We start from the raw sequence: 19,864 nt of genomic DNA on the forward strand, positions 1-19,864 counted from the left end.
TAAACCCAAACACTAACGCAAATGTCCCCAAACAGACAAATCTTGAAATTTTACAGCATAATTTAACCAGAAGAAGGGGAAGAGAAATAGATGGGTAAGATTTCCTTTTATTACTGACGGCTCCTAACCTTTGGCCCATTTCCCAAATCTTTTGGAAAGCAACTAAGATGAATGTGCCGGAGGTAAGTGACTTGGAAGTGGATGGGCTGTGGGAAACTCCAGAGGGTGGCATGACGGTGAGAAGCAAGAAGCACCAAGTCAGCTTCAGAAGAAGGGAAGTGGCGATGCCGGGGAGGAGTAGAGCACAGAACACAGCTGATTCCAACGACACCGGGGGCCAAGTTTGGAAGAAAACGAAGTTTTTCCAAAGGAAAATGGGCAAAGGATGGTCCTGAGCTCAGACGAGGCGGGAGACAGGGTGGGAGAACAAAGCTCTAGGCAGACCCGGGCTGGGGAGTAGGTGTTAGCACGGGGCGGGCTTGGGTGTTCTTCGAAGGAAGAGAGTGAGAAAGGAGAAGCCAGTGGCTGGGTCGAGCCCAGGCCACCGGGATTCCGCCGGGTTCGAGTGTGTTCCAGAACTGGGGGTGAGCAGGCATGCAACGGGACCCCCAGGAGGTGTCCACCTGGCGACAGACGAGCCGCCCTGTGTTCACACAGCAGAGGGAAGTGCTCTGTATCGCCTGCCACTCCTCCCTGCAAACAGCGGGGAACTTAATTCGGCCGTGCAGTTAAGAGTCACTGATGAGTGAAGAGAAGGCGTGAGGGGGCCGGAGTTGCAGTCCAGAGGGGAGGGCCGCCTCCCCTTGACTCCTGGAACCCACACAGGTGCTTCAGACCTTTTATTATTTTTTTTTCTGCTTTTTGGGTCACACCCAGCAATGCTCAGGAGTTACTCCTGGCTCAGCACTCAGGAATTACTCCTGATGGTGCCCAGGGGACCATATGGGATGCCGGGGATCGAACCCGGGTCGGCCCTGTGCAAGTACTATTGCTCCGCTGTACTATTGCTCCGGCCCCCTTCAGACTTTCAACGCTGTGCAGGTTGTTGTTCTGTTTAAACTTCCTAACATCTCTCCCCACCACCCCAAAATAAGCATCCCCGGGAACAAATGGAGCTGCCACATTCTCTACAGAAAACAGGAGGTGGAACCGGAGGCCTAGGATGAATGGGGACGTTACTGGGCCTGCTCGAGTAAATTGTTGATCAAGGGGATGACAGTATATACATACCTCTCGGAGAGCCCGACAAGCTACCGGGAGTATCCCGCCCACACGGGCAGAGCCTGGCAAGCTACCCGTGGCATATTCGATATGCCAAAAACAGTAACGATAGGTCTCATTCCCCTGACCCTGAAAGAGCCTCCAATAGTTGGGAAAGACGAGTAAGGAGAGGCTGCTAAACTCTCAGGGCTGAGAGGAATAGAGACGTTACTGGTGCCCGCTTGAGTAAATCCATGAACAAGGGGATGGCAGTGATACAGTGACAGTGAACATCTCTCCCCAGCACTCAAAACAAGCATCCCTGGGAACAAATGGAGGAGCCACATTCTCTAAAGGGAACAGGAAGAGGATCCGGAGGCCTCAGCGGCAGCACCTCCCATACAGCCCGGGGCCTGGTGGGTCGACAGCCCGGCCTCGCCCGTTGGCGTGTCCGTGGGAAGGGGGCCGGAGAGCAGGCACAGTCGTAGACCTTAAAAGGCAATTAAGGGCGAGGCATCTCCTGCCAAATAGCTAGGACAAATGCAACCTTTCTCCCCCACAGAGCTGCGCCTCTTTCCGGGGCCAGGAAGCGGCTTGATAAGTACTGGCTGATGAACAAGTGATCAAATTTATAAAAACTGAAGATGAGCAATGTCCACCGGGAGCGCCCAGGTGCTACAGAAGGCCCCGGACTGGCTCTGTGCTTCCTGGGTCCTGTAGGTGGCGCCAAACCCCGTGAAGAGGAAACTGCCGTGTGTGTGTGTGTGTGTGTGTGTGTGTGTGTGTGTGTGTGTGTGTGTGTGTGTGTGTGTGGTGTGAGTGTGTGTGTTGTGAGTGTGTGTGTGTGTTGCTGTGAGTTGGCAATTTCTCTTTCAAGGCAGCTTTTCTTCACTGGTATTGGCAAGCTTTAAATTTCAGAAGCGATGCACTGACATCGTTATTTATGAGCTGCTTCCGCACCGCCGCCGCCACGGCACAGCCCCGAGTGGGCAGGGCGGCCCGTTTCCCTGCCCGGCCTCCCGGCCCCCGGCCCTGCAAGCACGGAAGGCTGCTGCAAGGCGTCCACCACACAGAACCGTCAGTGTTTTAGAGTGACGACCGTCCCTTCAGTTCTGACCCTAAGAAATGTGACACGAGTGCTGTTTACAAGCCATCGGCCAGAAGGAACCCATCTCTGGAACCCACAGTAGCCACGGGCGGCCAGCCAGGAGGGCCAGGGCGGCCTCTCTCCCCCCCCATCTCTCAGGCCTAGGAGAAAGGAAGGTGAATTTCAAGAAACAGACGTGCATTTTCTGCGGCTCCGCCCTGCTCTGGAAGCCGGCCGTGTATCGTCTTCAGGGCAAGCCCCCCACCCTTGCCCCCCAAAGATGCAGTGTGGCTGAGTAGCTGGAAACGGCACAGTTGGTCAAATTGGAGATTAGAGGTGTGTCCCCAAGGGCACACAGAGGGTAGCCAAACAGTTACAGTCCCAGGTTGTATTTTTTGAGACCAGATTTTTTTTTTTTTTTAATAGCAGGCAAACATTTCCTGCCGGCCTCCTAAAATTTTTAAACAGCCAAGCCTGCCTTCCATGCAGCACAATTACATAAGACCAGCCAGTGCATTTTTGGAGCTTTGTTTTAAGCTCCCTCATTAATCTTTCAGTCTTTTCCCATCTCTGCCTGACTCTAACTGCCCCAAATTTATCCAAGCCTGCAGCGTGCCAGGCTCACTGGTGTCGAAATCACCGAGAACAGAATATACATTCTCCTCATGGGACACGAAGCTTCCATCAGAAAGGACCAATCGTAGCGGCGGAGAGGTAAACCTCTTTTTAATTGTATTCTATGATACTAACAGGCATTCATTACACATGGACCTTAAAACAAGATTTGCTCTCGGCTGCTCATAATTGTATTTCTACAGCAGTTTAAACCACTGGCACCTGCAATTGCTAGCAGGCCGAAGCTAAGAATTTCTATTATCCCAGTTTCAAGGGTTACATTTAAAATAAAACTCAGAGGGGCAAAACATTACATACACACATATTTACACAAATTAAATACTATGCACAAGTCAATACCTTCTGCACACAAAACTACATTAAACTCAATTAGCCCTAAGCAAAACTACAGGAAGCAGGTTTTCCTGTGAACCAACAGAGCTCTTCTGTATAATAGAGAATATATATTAAAAAAAAAAAAGCAGTTCTGCAGATTACAGAGTCTTGCAGAACTGTCAATATGTGCTTTTAAAACATCATTATCGATACTGGCTTCCAAATGAATGAATGTAAATGAAATCACCACAGAACAATCCAACCCAAAGAATTTATACACAAATAACCTCTGACTTCTAGGTTCTGAGGGAAAGAGATTTTTAAAGCATGCCTCTGTCATCTTGGGGCATTTCCAGAAAAGATATCCTTGCTAGGAGCCACAAAATAGTCACCCAACTAAAGTACAATGTCCTTCTTCATTATGGTTTCCTACTTGATTATGACCAAAATTAAATTATACAAATATTTCACTAAATATCTTCTCCAACCTTATAAATATTAATATGAACTCAATCTCCTATGTGCCCAGCATTTAAAAATCCATTTAAAAATCTTGGAAACTAATTTAAGATTTCCATCTAGAATACCAATTAGCAAGTCCTCTTCTCTGCTGTTTTGCTCAACGCCCATATCTGCGCATTTAGTGCTGAATGTCAGTTGGTAGCACTTAAAGATGATGAATATTAAAAGCATGCTCCTGCCTGCTAACATATTAGAGCTCGGCAACCACTGAATTTGTCATGAGCTATGTTTTCGGTGAACAAACCACTGTCTTTAAACCACCCTAGCAATCCGGAAATCCCCCAATTGTGCCAAGGGTGAGGAGAGGGGGAAATTTCACTCGAAAATAACATCACCGGAGAGGATTACACAAAATTAAAATCTTTCCCCAAACTCACCATCTTCCTGTGCCACGTGGCTTATTATGCATTCTGTAGTACTTACTCCAGTAGTATTTACTTTAGGGCTGCATCTGCACCGTGAATAATCCTACTAAGGCTCGCTTCTACTGGGTTGTCACGAGGTAGGCACTGAGCTAGCGCTTTACACACATTCCATTTACATACATGTGCTCTCTCCCCCACACAGACCGGTCCGTTGGCCTACACGCACCCTGCCGTTCTCCTTTATACCATCATATCACTCGTTCTAGCCCAGGAAACACACAGCATCGTCCTTCCCCATTGACCTTAGATCACTGGTAAGTGAGGTCAGCAGCGAATGAAAGGTACAGCGGGAAATCCAAGCCGACCTCCGTCCAGTCCCTATGTATTACCGTGCAGCCAAGTTTCTGGCCTCTACCACCTCCCAAAGGGCTGCCATCTGCCGCAGAGCACTTGCCCTCCTGGGCCCGGGAGCTTAAGACCTATTTGTTCTACATTTGCATAAAGCACCTTTTCTCATGTATGAATCTGGCTTCTGCCAGGGTTCTTTTATCCAGAAGACCAAACAAAAGTGCACTTCGACTGAAATACATGAAACATGATTTAAAAAGAAAAATGAATTAACAAGGGCTCACCTGGATCACATAGTTGGGGGCGCTGGGGGGAAATCCACTAGTTGGCTCAGTCAAATCTCTAGGCAAACCTGCTTGCACCCGCTGCCTCACCTGGAAGCGGAGCAGGTGGTGGTTGGCGTGGACTCTGCCTAGGGTTCAAAGGGCAGTTCTAGGGGCCAGAGTGAGGGCGTTTGCCTTGTATGTGGCCAACCCAGGTTCAATCCCCGGCATCTCATATGGTCCCACCGCCAGGAGCGATTCCTGAGTGCAGAGCCAGGAGTAACTCCTGTACATCACTGGGTGTGACCCAAAGGCCACACACACACACACACACACACACACACACACACACACACAGGACACTGCACTACTTCCTATTCCTCACGTGGCCCACCCAGGCCCCCTGGTTTGTGAGATGAAGACATTAGCCCCTGTTCAGAGCTGATCTGGGAAGACTGAGTGGAATGAGCCGTGTCGCGTGCCAGGGACACAGCAAATGCTCAATGGATGTGAGCTGTAGGCTTTTTCGGGATGTCAGATTTCATCAAAACTTCTTCCCTGCTTTCCTTGGATGCTATATGGATCTTTAATTTGTCTATTAAGAACTGTCTTACACTCGATAAGTATTTTTCCTCCTCAATTTTATGTCATCAGCTCCACAGCTCTCTAAAATCATTCTAAATTATCCTTCTGTTTCCCTGGGCTTAGAGAGATTCAAATTCTTTTTTTTTTTCCCCAAAAAATTATATACTCAGACCTTCTTTTTGAGCTGATTTTTCTAGCTGCTCAATCACTTCTGTTGACCCCTGATTTTCTACCAGATTGGCCAAAGCTTTCTGATGCGACGACATCCAGAACAATCTGAATTAACCTTCTGGAGACGTTAAAAATTAGGACTTGTTTAAGTTTTCTGATTTCTGCCTTCCCCGGCACTTACCAAGCACGTTCATTACTGCATGCTAATCGCCAGGATTTCTCTATATCCTCCATCGTGACAGATGTTTTGTCCAGATTTTAGAGTCATTTTTCCTCCCCTCTCTCTCATAACAAGGGAGTAACAGTGCAATTACTTATAAAGTTGTTTGCAGATAAAAATCTCATTCCCCAAGTATGCAGTTAGTTGATTTTTATACAACTCTTCTACTTTCTTTCAACAAATATTCCTTTCGTGCCTACCCCGTGCCATACGGGTCGATCATCAGGTTTTCAAAAACCAAATGACATCTCAGAGAGTACTAGCTTATGAGGCAGGGGAGCGTGCTGGGCCAGACCCATCTGTGCTTGGGGTTTACTCATGGCTCTGGGCTCAGGGATCACTTCAGACAGTGCTCAAGAGGCCATACGCAGGGTAGGGGGTTGAAGGCGGGTTGGTGTCTAAGGCAAGCACCTGAACACTTGGAGCATCTCTCTGGCCACTCGGGATAATCTGTTACCTGCCTAGATCAAGAAAGCTGTTTGAAAGGCGTACTTCAGATTTTGAAAGTCAAACTAATTACACATCGCTTGAAGACATATCTAGTTACATTTTCAGATTCAACTGCTCTTTGGAAAGTGAGATCACTATGAACCCGCAGATGAGAAAAAGGAACGTGGAGCCAATGTTTTTCTCAAACGGCGGCCGTCAAGGCCACGCTGTATTAGTTGTCATCTGTTTACTTCCCCAAACTTTGAATACATTTTAAAATACCAGTGTCACCTCGCCAGTGACCACGGGATCACATCAGTCCTCTGCGAATAAAGGACTAGCATGCTGCTTGACTTGATTTCCAGTCCAAAAATACACACACACACACACACACACACACACACACACACACAAAACAAAAACAAAACCAGAAAACCAAAAAGATGCCGAGTGAAGTTAGAAGAAGAGGACCAGACACAGAATCACCTGTCCTGGAAATTGAAATAACAAATGCCCCAAGGCAGTAGACACTGAGAGCTACTGGTCTCCAACGGGGAGGCATTTCCCTGCTGGGGGCCAGGCGGACACTGGGACAGTGGGAAGCTGGCGCCCTGCTCAAGGACTCTGGTGCTCTGATGTTTAGGCAGGAAGCCCTGCCATGAACAGTCTCCTAAATCACAGCGCCTCCGAGAAGCAATCATTAAAAATCAAACCACCACGATGGTGGTTTGTGATTAAAAACTCTGCCTGGAATGCGATACGACGTACAATCTAAGACCCCCCACCCCAAATGGCCACCGGGAGACCCCTCCCCCACACGCCACCCCCTGAGCTCCTGGCCCAGCGACCGTCGCTCCTCCCAGGCTTCCCGGCCACCATGGAGACTTTTCCCTGAAGTTATTCCCTATCAGCAGCTGGGTTTTCTGAGTTGGCTTTTTATTATTCACAATGAAGATTTATTTTTACCTATTAGAGTTCTCATTTCATTATAACCTTTCTAAAAAATCTCATTTCCTCACTGTAACCGTTTTATGTATCTCGTGGAGTTCGCGAGACAGAGCTTTTTAAAAAATGTTTTGTTTGCTTGTTTCATGAAGCAAGGCTGTGTGGGAGAGACGCCGCTGCCGAGCCTCACAACTGTCTCTTGCTCTGGAGCTGTGTGTTTTGTTTTAATTATTCATCCACAAAAAAACATGGGTTGGTCCCCTTGAGCGCAGGGTTCTGTGACCTTGGTCGTCGCCGCCACCGCCTACCCCTTGGGGAATGCTGTCAAGTCCTCTCTTGGCTCACCATAATTTTCATGAATGAACGTGACAAATCTCGTGGGTGCCGACCCCGTGCAAGGCGCTGAGTGAGGTCTGTAGGATTCCACGAGAAGGCACCCACCCTGCCCTTCCTGTCCCACCTTGGGAGACCAGCACCCCGCGTGCCCGGCAGAGGGGTGGGAGAGCAAAGGAAGGCGGGTGCAGACACCGCCCCTGGTGCTTGATGTCAAGGGTCCCGGGGCCTGTCGATGAGACTCAACACCCATCACCCAACAAACAGGTGGGAAGAGGCCCAGAGTGGTGACTTCCCCAGCCAACTCAGGCAGCCAGAGCGAAGCCGGAGGGAAATGGGGTCAGGAGAGCCCCCGGCGGGAGGTGAGATGGGGTGGGGTGCCGGAGGAGCGCCCCCAAGCCGAGGGGAAGGATTAGAATGCCTTCCCAGAAGCAGAACAGGCGTGGTGCCCGGCCCTCATTGTGGCTGTTCCCGGGACCGGGTTCCTTTTCAGACGATTCCATGGGGGTCTGAGAGCAGTGAGAGAGGCTGTCCAGAGCCTCCCTCTCGCTTCGCGCTGTTTCCCGGGCCCCAGCCAAAGGCAACTGCTCTTTGGAGCGCCGAACGCCAAGTGTCTTGAAGCACCGATTTCCCCACCCAGCTCACCCAAACAAACAAGCCCCCTCGCCACCCCCAGGCCCACACTTTTCCTCCTGAAAGCCCTGAGATGCACATGTGACTCATTACTTTTTTTTTTTTTTTTTTTTTTTTTACTTTTGGGTCACACCTGGCGATGCACAGGGGTTACTCCTGGCTCTGCACTCAGGAATTACTCCTGGCAGTGCTCAGGGGGACTATATGGGATGCTGGGGTCGGCCATGTGCAAGGTAAACGCCCTTCCCGCTGTACTATCACTCCAGCCCCAAGACACATTACCTTTTAAATTAAATGAAGCCAACCCCCACAAGTAAGCACATCGTAGAGGTTATTCCAACTCAGGTACTAAACTCACAATTTCAAGGATTCTCCATCCAATGGGTGACTCCTACTATAATGAAGAGCTCGTGGACCATGGGACCAAATGACAGTACATAAATATCCCTTGCTGCTTTGAAGTCAGAGAGACAGCACCTGCACAGAGCACTTCCTCTGGGGGAAGGGAGACTTAACCACGGTAGCTCTAAAGCCTACACCAGTAAGGAAAAATAAAGAGGGGCACCGAGGCTGGTTGCCTAATAAAAACATAGAGAGCCAGGGATGTGATGCGGATGTGTAAGGTGCGGGCTCTGTGTGTATGGATGAGGTCCGTGCTTTCAATCTTGGCACCAACAAACAAAATCTAATACACACAGGGCTGGAGAGACAGCTTAGAGGTTTAGGGGCATGGCCCACTTTGGTTTGATCCCTGGCACCGTGTGATGCCCTCAGCCCCGCCAGGAGTGATCAAAGAGCCAGAAGTTAAGCCCTGGGCACCACTGGGTGTGGCCCCAAAATCAAAGGGGAAAAAAAAACCCACAGAAGGTTAGCATCATACATTTCAGCACGGTGAGCTGGCGCACAGACATACAAGGCCTCACCTAGGCAAAACCTAGGTGAAACGCTCAATAAATACAGATCAATCTTTTTCTCTTCTCTAACCCGGTTAGGATGCGCCCCTCTCTCCCCTACACACGCCGGGGCGGGAGCTCGCCAGATCCTTTATTAAACATACAGTTATTGATGGTCTTGCCCCAGTTTCTGGGAGGTGTCCGAACATAGCCCAGCCTCCAGAAAGCAGGAGTCAGGATAGAGTCTGGGGAGGGGCAGGGCGTGGCGGGAGGGAACCCGCCGCCTGGTTTCTGCGCTGGATCTCCCAGGGGCGTCCCAGTCTCCATGGGTCCCCGGGGATACGGGCAGGAGAAGGCATGAGCGTAAAGGCAGGAGCGGGGCCGGGGAGGAGAGAACGGGGCAGGCTCGGGGAAAGGGGCTGGGACAGGGACAAGTGAGAGGCTCCTTTCAAAGAGGGGCCTGTGACACGCTGAGTCCAACCATCCCCTCTCATCTCCGCATCCACACGGCCTCCAGACTCGCCCCTCGCCCCTCTGAGCACCAGCTCTGTTCCCCAGCTCAAACCCACCAGCTCCCAGGGAGCGGGAGGGAGGAAGAGAAGGACAGAGACAGGGAGGACGGAAGGAGAGAGAAAACGTATTGATCAGTGTGGCTTCCTTAGAACTGTGGGGAGCTGAGGTCTCCCCGGTCTTTGGCTCACCGGTGCCTTTCGATTCTTCGGCTCACTCGACCCCTCCTCCCTACTGGAAATCTACCTTCTTTAAGCGAGCAAACAGAGAGCACCCCCAAATAGCACCTGGACCACAAGCACACGGAACCCCACCTGGTTCCAGCACCCCCAGGGGACAGTACTGGTCAGTTAGGGAAACGGTGTTTGGGAGGATCAAGTAAAACTGGATGGAGAAAGCACTCTGAAAACTAGAAAGCATTATCCACTGGTTCTTAAGACTAAAGGGTAGGGGCCGGAGCGATAGCACAGCGGGTAGGGCATTTGCCTTGCACGTGGCCGACCCAGGTTCAATCCCCGGCATCCCATATGGTCCCCTGAGCACCGCCAGGAGCAATTCCTGAGTGCAGAGCCAGGAGTAACCCCTAAGCACTGCTGGGTGTGACCCAAAAGCAAAACAAAAAATAAAAAACTAAAGGATGCTCTGGTTCTTTTCGGGAGTCTGATAAAAGCTCTGGAGTTTACACACACATAACACACACACACACGCACACACACACACACACACCCCTCTCGTTCTTTTCGGGAGTCTGATAAAAGCTCTGGAGTTTACACACACATAACACACACGTGCGCTCGCGCGAGCACACACACACACACACACACACACACACACACACACACACACACCCCTCTTGTTCTTTTTGGGAGTCTGATAAAAATCTCTGGAGTTTACACACACATAACACACACCCCCCCACACACACCCTCAGTTTCAGAGCACCCACAGATGGGCGGACAATCCAGATGAAGAACTGACGTAAGTTTGCATTCTTTCCACACTGGTGCGCAGAATCCGCCCAGCACCCCTCTCCCCCCCCCCCCCACGGGCAGCCCTCGTCTTCCTGCAGATGTCTAAAACACTCATCACGGGGTCACCAGGCACGTCGCAAAGAGAGGCGGAAAATGAGTACAGTAGTTAGGATGTGGGGCTCACAGTCATTTCGTCGGAGCACAGCTGTCCCTACATACACAAACTGTTTGAAAAGAACAGGTTATTTTGAAAACAATCAGCTGAATTCAGTCAAAAAGAAGAAGAAAAAAAAAAGAAAGGAAAACTGGCCAGTGGGCCTTCCTCTTGCTGAATAAAAATGAAGCCGCGTCCCTTCCTTTCACATCGCTCATCGATGCGGGCGCGGCGTGCTGAAGCCTCGCCATAGCGTACACGTCCATTATTCATCAGCCGCCTTCTCGCAGCTGCGTCCTTCACAGTGAGGCTGGGGCTGCGGGTCTACATGTCCTGCGACACGCGTGTGCATACTCACCCCGTGGACTTCACATCTCGGGAAACCCAAGGGCACCAAGAATGTTCAGGCTGCTCCTGGCTGGGCCGGCCGGTCCTGAGGACACACGGCCGCAGACCCAATTCCCTCCCCTGCCAACCCGCCGGCGAAAATCCGCCCCATTCGAAAGCGATGCCACTGCCCTTCGGAAGCAGGTGACCAACCAAGGGTGTGTGACCTTAAGTCGATGGCAGGAGCGCTGACCAGCCACCATCAGTGGCCCACTGCAGCCCCGCAAGGAGGCTCTGAAAGCTTGTATGATGGACGTGGAGCAAGATGGACTCGCTCTGACCACGGATTGGGCTGAACGCAGCGAGCCTTCAAAAGTACCCGCTTCAAGTAACTGTTCTTTGCTGACCTTCTGAAAATCAGTGTTTCGGGCACCTCTATCTAGAGACACATCCCCCTTTTATACCAACGGATGTTGTTCTTCAACACCCCCCAAATAAACTTTCAAGACTCTGTCATCACTCCAAGGGCCTATGACAAGCAGAGCTCTTGGAAAACACCTGCATTATCCTGTCTTGTCACGAGATGGCGACCTTCGGCACTGGTAAACCGCAAAAACCCTCCAAATTACCTCTAGAATTGCTGTTGTAGGCGTCCGGACAGCAGGAACCTTGTAAATCTTAAATATTACTGAGGACCTCAAAGGGCTTCTGTTTGTATAGGTTATATCTATGTTCTTCTGTTTTCTTACCATGAGGGAAATGAAATCTATAGACTTTCAAAGATTTGTATGAATCTCTCGGGATGCTAAATTCATTAACATAAATAATATTTGTTATTAACATCTAACATAAGTAACATTTCTTTTTTTGAAAACAACTATGTGCTCTAAACAAAAAGATAAGGGAGACATTTCTGCATATTTATCTGGCTTTGTAGTGAACATCTAGATTCTTTTCTCCCCTTCGTTCAATCTGCTGCGGGTGTTTGGATGGAGGTAAAGGATGAAAATCCAAATCATGCTGCCATGTTGCCGAGAAAGGGAAATGATCTCACAGTCACTCAGAGAGTATCAGATATTCCTCCTTGATAGTATACCGAAACTCAACAAGCGGTGGCTACTTAAGGCTAAATCGGTATCTGAAAGTGCAAAGAAAATTCAGACTCTGCTATACTGAAATCCACAGGTCTGGTGTTGACCTTGAATGGCGCCCTTCTCCATGCCTATTTTGTTTTTACTTTTAACACCAAGCGCTGCTGGGGTGGGAGAGATAAGACAGCATTTAGGGTGTCTACCTGGTAGGTAAATGATTCTAGTCCCCCACGACCCCCTTACCCACGGGAGCACATATATACCCTAAGCACTGCCGGAAGAGTAAGCCCTGGCAGCTGCCATGTGTGACCCAAACACAAACCAAAAAATTAAATATATACAAATATTTAAATTTGATATATATTTAAATTAAACACGCACACACACACTTATGCATTGCCTCTTGGAAAATATGAGTTCCCTGACTTCAACAGGCCTTCTGAATGTTGACATAGTAATATTATGCTGAAATGATACTCATTAGTCTCACCATCAAGTTCTATTGACTAGAAAGTTAACATGTTCCCGGTGAAGGGGACGAGTTTTCTAAAATTTGCATTTCCATTTGAAAGTTTGAGTTCCTCGCAGACAAACAGTACCCACATGCGTTCAAGTCAACATCTGGCCAAATGCCAAAAAGTGTGTCACCCTGGAAGCTTCAGGAAACGAAGCGCTGGTTCTTCCTGGTGCCAGCCAGTGCCAGAAGGCCTTCAAGGAGTTTTCCCTCCCAGGAGACTATTACAAAGACTATTACAAAGATATGACCTGTGGTCAAAGCTTGATAGAAACCACTCATGTCTAACACCTCATCGGGGACATTCTTTTTACTGCAAGAACGAGGCGGTGAAGAAAGCAATGACTTCCCCACACTTTGGGGGCGCTGCCCAGGTGCGGGTGAGAGGGCCAGTGGGTGACTCTGCTTTCAGGCATCCCTACAAACACAACAAACAGGCAAATGCCATCTTAGTATCACAGATTTTATTTCACAGATTCAACAAAGGATCTTGGGGGACCCCCAGGGATTCCAGGGTCACACTTTGAAAAACCACATTTGTATGCTATAGCGAAGCTTAAATGTGTTACTTTCATGAATGCCGCAAACTGTGAAATATGTATATGAAGCATCCTAACTGCACCCACGTTCCAGAAAGCAAAAGCTCGAGAATATTCACTCTCTCAAGTTCATACACGTTGGAAATGGCACCGAGGAAATTTTACCTTGGGGTTTGGTTCCATCTGTGTTCTTGCCATTATATGGCACGGAAATCTAAAGCGGATTTATGCCAGCACTTAGAAAGACGCTCAGGGGCAGATTTGGGGGAAAGGGAGGAGGGTGGAAGGGAGAAAGGTTTTACTAAAATGTTCGGCTAAAGGGACTTTACTTTTTCCCTTAATTCTTCAATTACACCTTTTGGGATTTTACCCTGCTTAAAATTGTTTGATATGCAAATTTGGGGCCAAAACTTCATTTCTGTTTGCTTTGGGGTCACACCCAGGGGGTGCTGAGAGCTTAGGCCTGGCTCTGAGCTCACAGATCACTCCCGGAGGGGCCGAAGGGTGTCAGGAATTGAACCCAGATCTGGCCTATACAAGGCAAATGCCCTACACCTGCTGCTGTCCTATCCCTTTGGGAACAAATCATGAACACAGGAAAAAAACATACTTAAGTTCTTCCCTGAGATACATATTTACCACTTAGCCCTTTGAAGGAAACCACTAAATCTATCCGTCATAATTAGAAGCACCATCATTTCACAGTGTAAGGTTAAAACAAGCGTAAAGACGTTTAACTGACTTATTCGTGAAGAAGTAGAATGCAATTTAACATGGGATCTCAATATGGAAAAACAGAAATATTTTTCTATTTTCATACTTAGAAGACTTGGCTAAATAGACTGCTACTGTCATCAGTTACCGTCAAGTATTTGAAATATGTTCGCATCTGTGAGGGCTTTACATATATTATTCATCTCATTTAATCCTCACAATATTTCAAAGGTGCCACCTACAAATCAGTATCATCATCAATTTACAGGTGAGGGACTCACGGCTCTGAGAATTAACGTGTCCACTAATGCAGTGAGTTGGTAACAAGTGCTGAGTTTAAACGGAAGACTGTCTAAGCTTGGCTGTAGCTTACATTAAAGCTCTGAATTCCCACCTCTTCTTTTATTTTATTTTATTTATTTATTTATTTATTTATTTATTTATTTATTTATTTATCTTTGAGGAGGAGTGGGGTCTCTCAAACAGGGCTCAGTAGGCCTCAGACTGACAATGCAGAGGGTCAGTCTGACACTGCATTGTCAGACTGGCCCTCGGGTCCTCTGCCCTCCGTGGCCACCCCCAGCAATATCTGGCCACGGAGGGCAGAGGACCCGAGGGTCAGTCTGACAATGCAGTGCAGTGCCCGGTCCATGGTGATGGAGACCATGAAGCCACGCCTGGCAGTGCTCTGGGGACCACGGGATGCTTGGGATCAAACCTGCACAGGAAAAGCACATTTTCCTGACCGCTGAGCTCTGTCCTGCCTCCAGGGCCAGCAGCTCAGACGAGGACCTGCAGCTGGACGCCTGATGGCCTCTAGCCAGCCGGTTTCCTACTGACGTTAGCCAGTTGGGGCCATGCTTGAATGCACGTGTTGCCTTGATGTGAGCTAGTCATGACGGCGACCTGGTTCATGGATTCCATTCTTCCACAGAACCTAGAGTTCTCCAATTTGCTCTTCAATTATTTCTCAGCCTGGGCTGGAGAGGTAAACGGGGGGGGGGGGCAGTTAGGCGCTTGCCTTGCACTGCATATGGTTCCCCAAGTACCACCAGGAAAGACCCCGAGTACCGAGCCAGGAAAGAGCACTTGGTCCTGAGTTTCTAACCCTATTCTGCTCCCGTCCCCTCTGTCCCCCCCACCCCAATCCCCACTTCTTTCAGTAAAGTTGTGCTTCCTCTGACCGTGCCCCCAATACACTTTCCTCTTCTGTTTGATCTGCACTCCTCCTTCCTTTCTGCCTGTTGAGGACCTTTCCCTTATTCTTCCCCCAAGACTGGAGGCAGATGTCTTGTCTCCTTACCCGCCTCCCTGGGCGCTGTTCTAATGCTCTTAATGCTACTTAACCTTTCAAGTGGCAATTTTTCTTGCCCTCTTTATAATCCCCACAACTTCTATCACAATATTGAAAATATTCTACAAGGCCCACAAATGGTATCGAATTAACACTCCGTGGGTTGCGGTGATGATTTATTTAAAATCTATTGCTTAAGAGACTTACAGCAGATAAAAATGCTCCGAGAGGGTCAAACTAATGCATCTGGTAATGGATCACCCTGGGGACACCCACGGGGAGACGATGACGACGCCCAGGCCGGGGCTGCTTTGGGAAGTCCTTCAAGCCCAGAGTTAGTGGCATCCTGAGGGACCCCAAGCTCCCGGGTGAGTTGACCGGGTTGGGAGAGGGAGTCTGCTCCCCTGATTGCCAAGGGCTGAGTTGGAAGAAAGAGCACAGAGCCGCCAGTGCAAGGAGCAAGAGGACGGCGTCACCATCAGGCGACCGGACACCCAGGGCTCCTGCGAGCCAGACTCGCCCCATGCACTTGGCATGTGCCAGCTCAGTTCAGCGTTGCCCCGGTGCTAACTAGTGTGGGAAGCCTTGCGAGCTGCTGCGATTTAAAGATGTGCAAACTAAGTCACTGGAAAAGCTCAATGACTGCCTGGGGTTATACAGCGAGTAAGTGGGGAAGAATAAAATCATTTCAACTGCAGCCCAACACGAAATTACCTAATGTTTATGGCTCGAATTTTAGAAAAATTACAAATTGAAAAAAAAAAAGGATAGCACCACTGTTACCTTGACAACACATATACACCAGTACACCCCCCCCCCCTCTCTCTCTCTGTCACCATGAACTTAAGTATCTTCCAAAAGACTAGTATGGGGGCTGACTCGATAGTACAGCAGGTCGGGCGTTCACCTTGCATGCATGCGTCAGACCGGGTTCAACCCCCAGCATCCTGTATGGCCCCTCCGAGCACTGCTAGGAGAGATTCCCTGAGCACAGAGCCAGGAGTAACCCCCAGGAGCAACTCTTGAGCCTGTGCCATGCTGGTCTGTGCCGTGCTCAGCAACTCCTAAGGGCAGTAACGTCTCAGCCTGCTTTCTCTTCCAATATCCGCACTCCTCCCTTGTTCCTGCCATAAACTGGGGACAGAGGGAGAAGGGGACTGAGTCAGACCCATAATGAAATTCTGCACCTTTGACTCTTTCGGGTGGTGCTGGATGTTGAACTGAGGGTCCCTCCCAGGCGAGGCCAGTGTTCTGTTGAGCTCCCTCCCCGGTCCCCGCCCCTGCCTGTTTGAAAGCGATTCATCCCATCCCTCTTCCATCTGAAGGGGCACTCTTGGGCCAGAGCCACAGGATAGTGGGTAAGGAGTTTGCCTTGCAACGTTGCTGACCTCAGTTCAAGCCCCCTGAACCTGCCAGAAGTGATTCCTGAGTGCAGAGCCAGGGGTAAGCCTTGGGTGGAACCCAAACCATCACAACAAAAATAGTACATGTCCATCTAAAGGGACAATCGATTTTATTTTATTTTATTTTGGTTTTGCGGTCACAGCCAAATGCACTACCCACTGTACTACCACTCTGGCCCCTCTAAAGGGGTGATCTAAAAAGTAAAAGACTCTAGCCAGGGGCTCATGGAGCTTCTGCTGTAACTGCTTCATAGAGGCTAAACCTTCCCGCTGCTTCACAAGTCTTACTTCTTAATACAGAATTAAATTTTCAATTTATCATTCTTCTAATTATTCCATGAAGTGTGTGAATACCAACAGCAACCTAATACCAGAGGATAGAAAATGCATAAAATGGTCTTGGATTCAAAATAACTGCCCAACGGGTAACTTTAGCTTTCCTCTGTCTCGTAAGATCAACTAAGACAATGAATTTTCTTTCAATCTAGAACAGATTAAGTGCATCAAAGCTTTTACCGGAGAGCTTAGGTACAAACCCTCTGCAATCTGCGATCCTCTAATCCAACTGAGATTCATAATATTTTAGTTAAAAAGAAGTAGAGGAGAAAGTATCGATCCCACTCGAGATCAATGCTTATGAATTTTACTTGTATTTCCAATAAGATCATCAAATTCCCTGGGCTCAAGTTGAAGATCAGTCTTGAAATGTATCAGGTCTGCTCGACGAGGCCAAGTTCGGGTAACCAAATTGAATGGGCAGCATTCCAGCTGCCAGGCTCCCCTAAAACACGAAGCGTCCGCCCAGCAGGCCTTCCTGTGTGGGACTCACAGAGTCCATCGAGACTGTCTTTCTCAAGGCTGAAAAACTCCCTCGGGCATACTGACGCCTTCAGATTCATGTCGGAACACACCCAAAATGTTTAATAAACAATGACAAAGATGAGGCAACGTGTAGGTTTTAAGATTGCATTTTCGTTTTAATGGCATTTGGGTGGCGTCCTTGATTCCATTTCATTATTGGTCCCAAATACTGGGTTCTGCTGCTCCTATGGGGAGACACGAAACCCTTTATGACAATCTTTCTAGCGATACTTTAATGAACAGCTAGAACTAACTATATTAAGGAGGGGGGGCGTTACGGTAAGACTTAAGCAGTCGCTGAAAGGTAATACCAGTTTTAGAATGGGGTTTCAAGACGAAAGAAGAGAGAAGTCTTAGCATGATATATGCAGCAGAAAGTCATCTATTTAAAAGCAAATTTCCCTGTGTCAGTCACAGAGCACTTCCGTCTGGGCAAATGGAAGAAAACGTTGGCACCAAGTCTCTAAAACGTTTCAAAAGCAACATTAATATGAGTTCCCGCGTCTGCTTAAGAACTGTTGACATATCACACTTTAAAAACATTAAACTTGAATTAATCTGAATAGAAAAAGAAAGCGTCTAGAGTTACCAATTCTCAACCTGGTGGAAATAACTGCCCAGTTCTCAACTACTTTTTAAGAATTATGTCCTGATTGATAAGTTACTTCACTCCACAGATATTTCCTGCATTTTTTTTTGTGTGGCCAGGCACTAGATATTTCCTAGTATGTATATTTTGATCAATTTAGATGTCCCCGTGCTGAGCTATATAGTGAAGCAAAAATAAGCAAAAGTGAGTCAATGATCAGTAATGACAACCAGCTTTCATGACCAAGATTTGAAAGTTTTAAATAGGATTTTTTTTTCCCTACAGAAAATCCAGAGATGAACAAGAAAGAAATCACCAGATAACCTCTCTCTAAATAAAGCTCTCCACCTAGGAATGTGAGAACTAGAAAATTCTTTGTTTTGCAATGTTCAGTTAGAGGAAGATAACATAGTTTACAAAGAAGCTCTATGCTTTGCTCAGGAGATAAAACATTAATCTAACTGTTGACCTAGAAATAACGTGCAAGATTATAAATTTGTCACATGAAAGCTTTAAGGAAACGAGCAACCTAAATGGCTCACAGCTTGGTTATTGGTGTATGAGGGCAGAACGGACTGTGTATATTTACACCAACGGGAAACAGGGAGTTAGATAAGGATCTCTCTTACATTGGCTGATTTACTGTTTCTGAACAGAAATGAAGTAACAGGACTTCTCCTTTAGCTCCTGGAGTCCAAGACTAACACATACTGAAGTGACTGTCACCTCCTATATATGTAACTTAAGTCTCATAGCAATGCAAAAATCACCAATACTAACTTAGTGAATTGGGCTGCACATTATTATATAAACTGGATCAGAATACAATTCGCTTCTTGCTTGTCAACATAAATGCTTTAACATCTAATTCAATCTTCTAGACTGAAATTTTATGAATTCATAAAAAAGATGCATGCCCAATATATAAGTTCCACCGCTGTATCCATCTACAAAGCAAAAGTAAATTACGCCAGCCATTTGTCATAACTGTCACTAAAAAAAAAAAATAAGTAACTGAAAAGACTTTAACTTACCTTAAGAATTGTGACTACATTTAAGTACTCGGAAAAGCCTTACCCTCATGCCAGTACAAGACATGGGCTTTTCTTCAGAGAGATCAAATTAATGTTATCATGCAGAATCTAGAAACTGGCTTCCAGTTTGCCTGTGTACTCTGCCCTCAACCAGTTTTAAATAATCTCTTCCACAGGGCCAGCTTTCTAAAAGAAATCCAGAAGATAAAGAGGATCTAGGTGGAGACACAGACAAGAATTCCTTGCCGTTGTCCAAGTCCCCCAACCCAATGGCCAGTGTATATACGCTTGAGCCCCAAACTCTCCATGACAGAAATGACCGTGGGGAAAGCTTGGTATGTGAGAGTAACGCAGGCCTCGATGCATCTATCACAATATTACGCATCATCAATACTCAACCTTGTCATCTCTTTCCTGCAGCCTTTCATGATTTCCCTCAGCCAAAATTAATCTCACCAGTAGGTGTGTTTCCTTGGTGCCTCGTTGCTCTTTGAGATATGTCGCATGCCATGCCCCGAGTCGCACCCATTCAGTTCCATTTCTGAATTCTCCCACTCGTTCGGGAGGTCATCAGAGCCAAGGACAAGTTCGCCCTGGCCTGTAGGACCTGCGATGCCCAGGCTGGCAAACGGTTCCGCCGACGCTCTGCGGGAGTCTGTCACTCTTAAAGATACACAAATCTTCATTAAAGACGGTTTACAACGAAAGACATTTTAGAAAGTCAAGAGTTGCCCAGTCTCCTGCTTTGAAGGATTTACCCAGAGGAAGCATTCACAAAGCCATACAAAGGTTTATGCGTGCGGGTGTTCATTATAGCATTATTCATTATTATAATGACTGTGGTGGTAATAATAAAAACAATTAGCCTGCATTGTGCCCTTCTTTCAAGTTGAGCAGTGGGAAACGCCTTTATCCACA

The 19,864-nt window shown here is 47.8% G+C and overlaps 1 protein-coding gene across 8 annotated transcripts in view; it reads right to left on the reverse strand.

Annotated features, from left to right (window-relative positions):
- Positions 1–19,864, reverse strand: part of CADM1 (cell adhesion molecule 1) — a 373,107-nt gene that overhangs the window by 165,785 nt on the left and 187,458 nt on the right. The gene's annotated exons all lie outside the window — the stretch shown is intronic.

The sequence above is a fragment of the Sorex araneus genome, chromosome 3, assembly GCF_027595985.1.
Source record: "Sorex araneus isolate mSorAra2 chromosome 3, mSorAra2.pri, whole genome shotgun sequence".
Classification (NCBI taxonomy): Eukaryota; Metazoa; Chordata; class Mammalia; order Eulipotyphla; family Soricidae; genus Sorex; species Sorex araneus.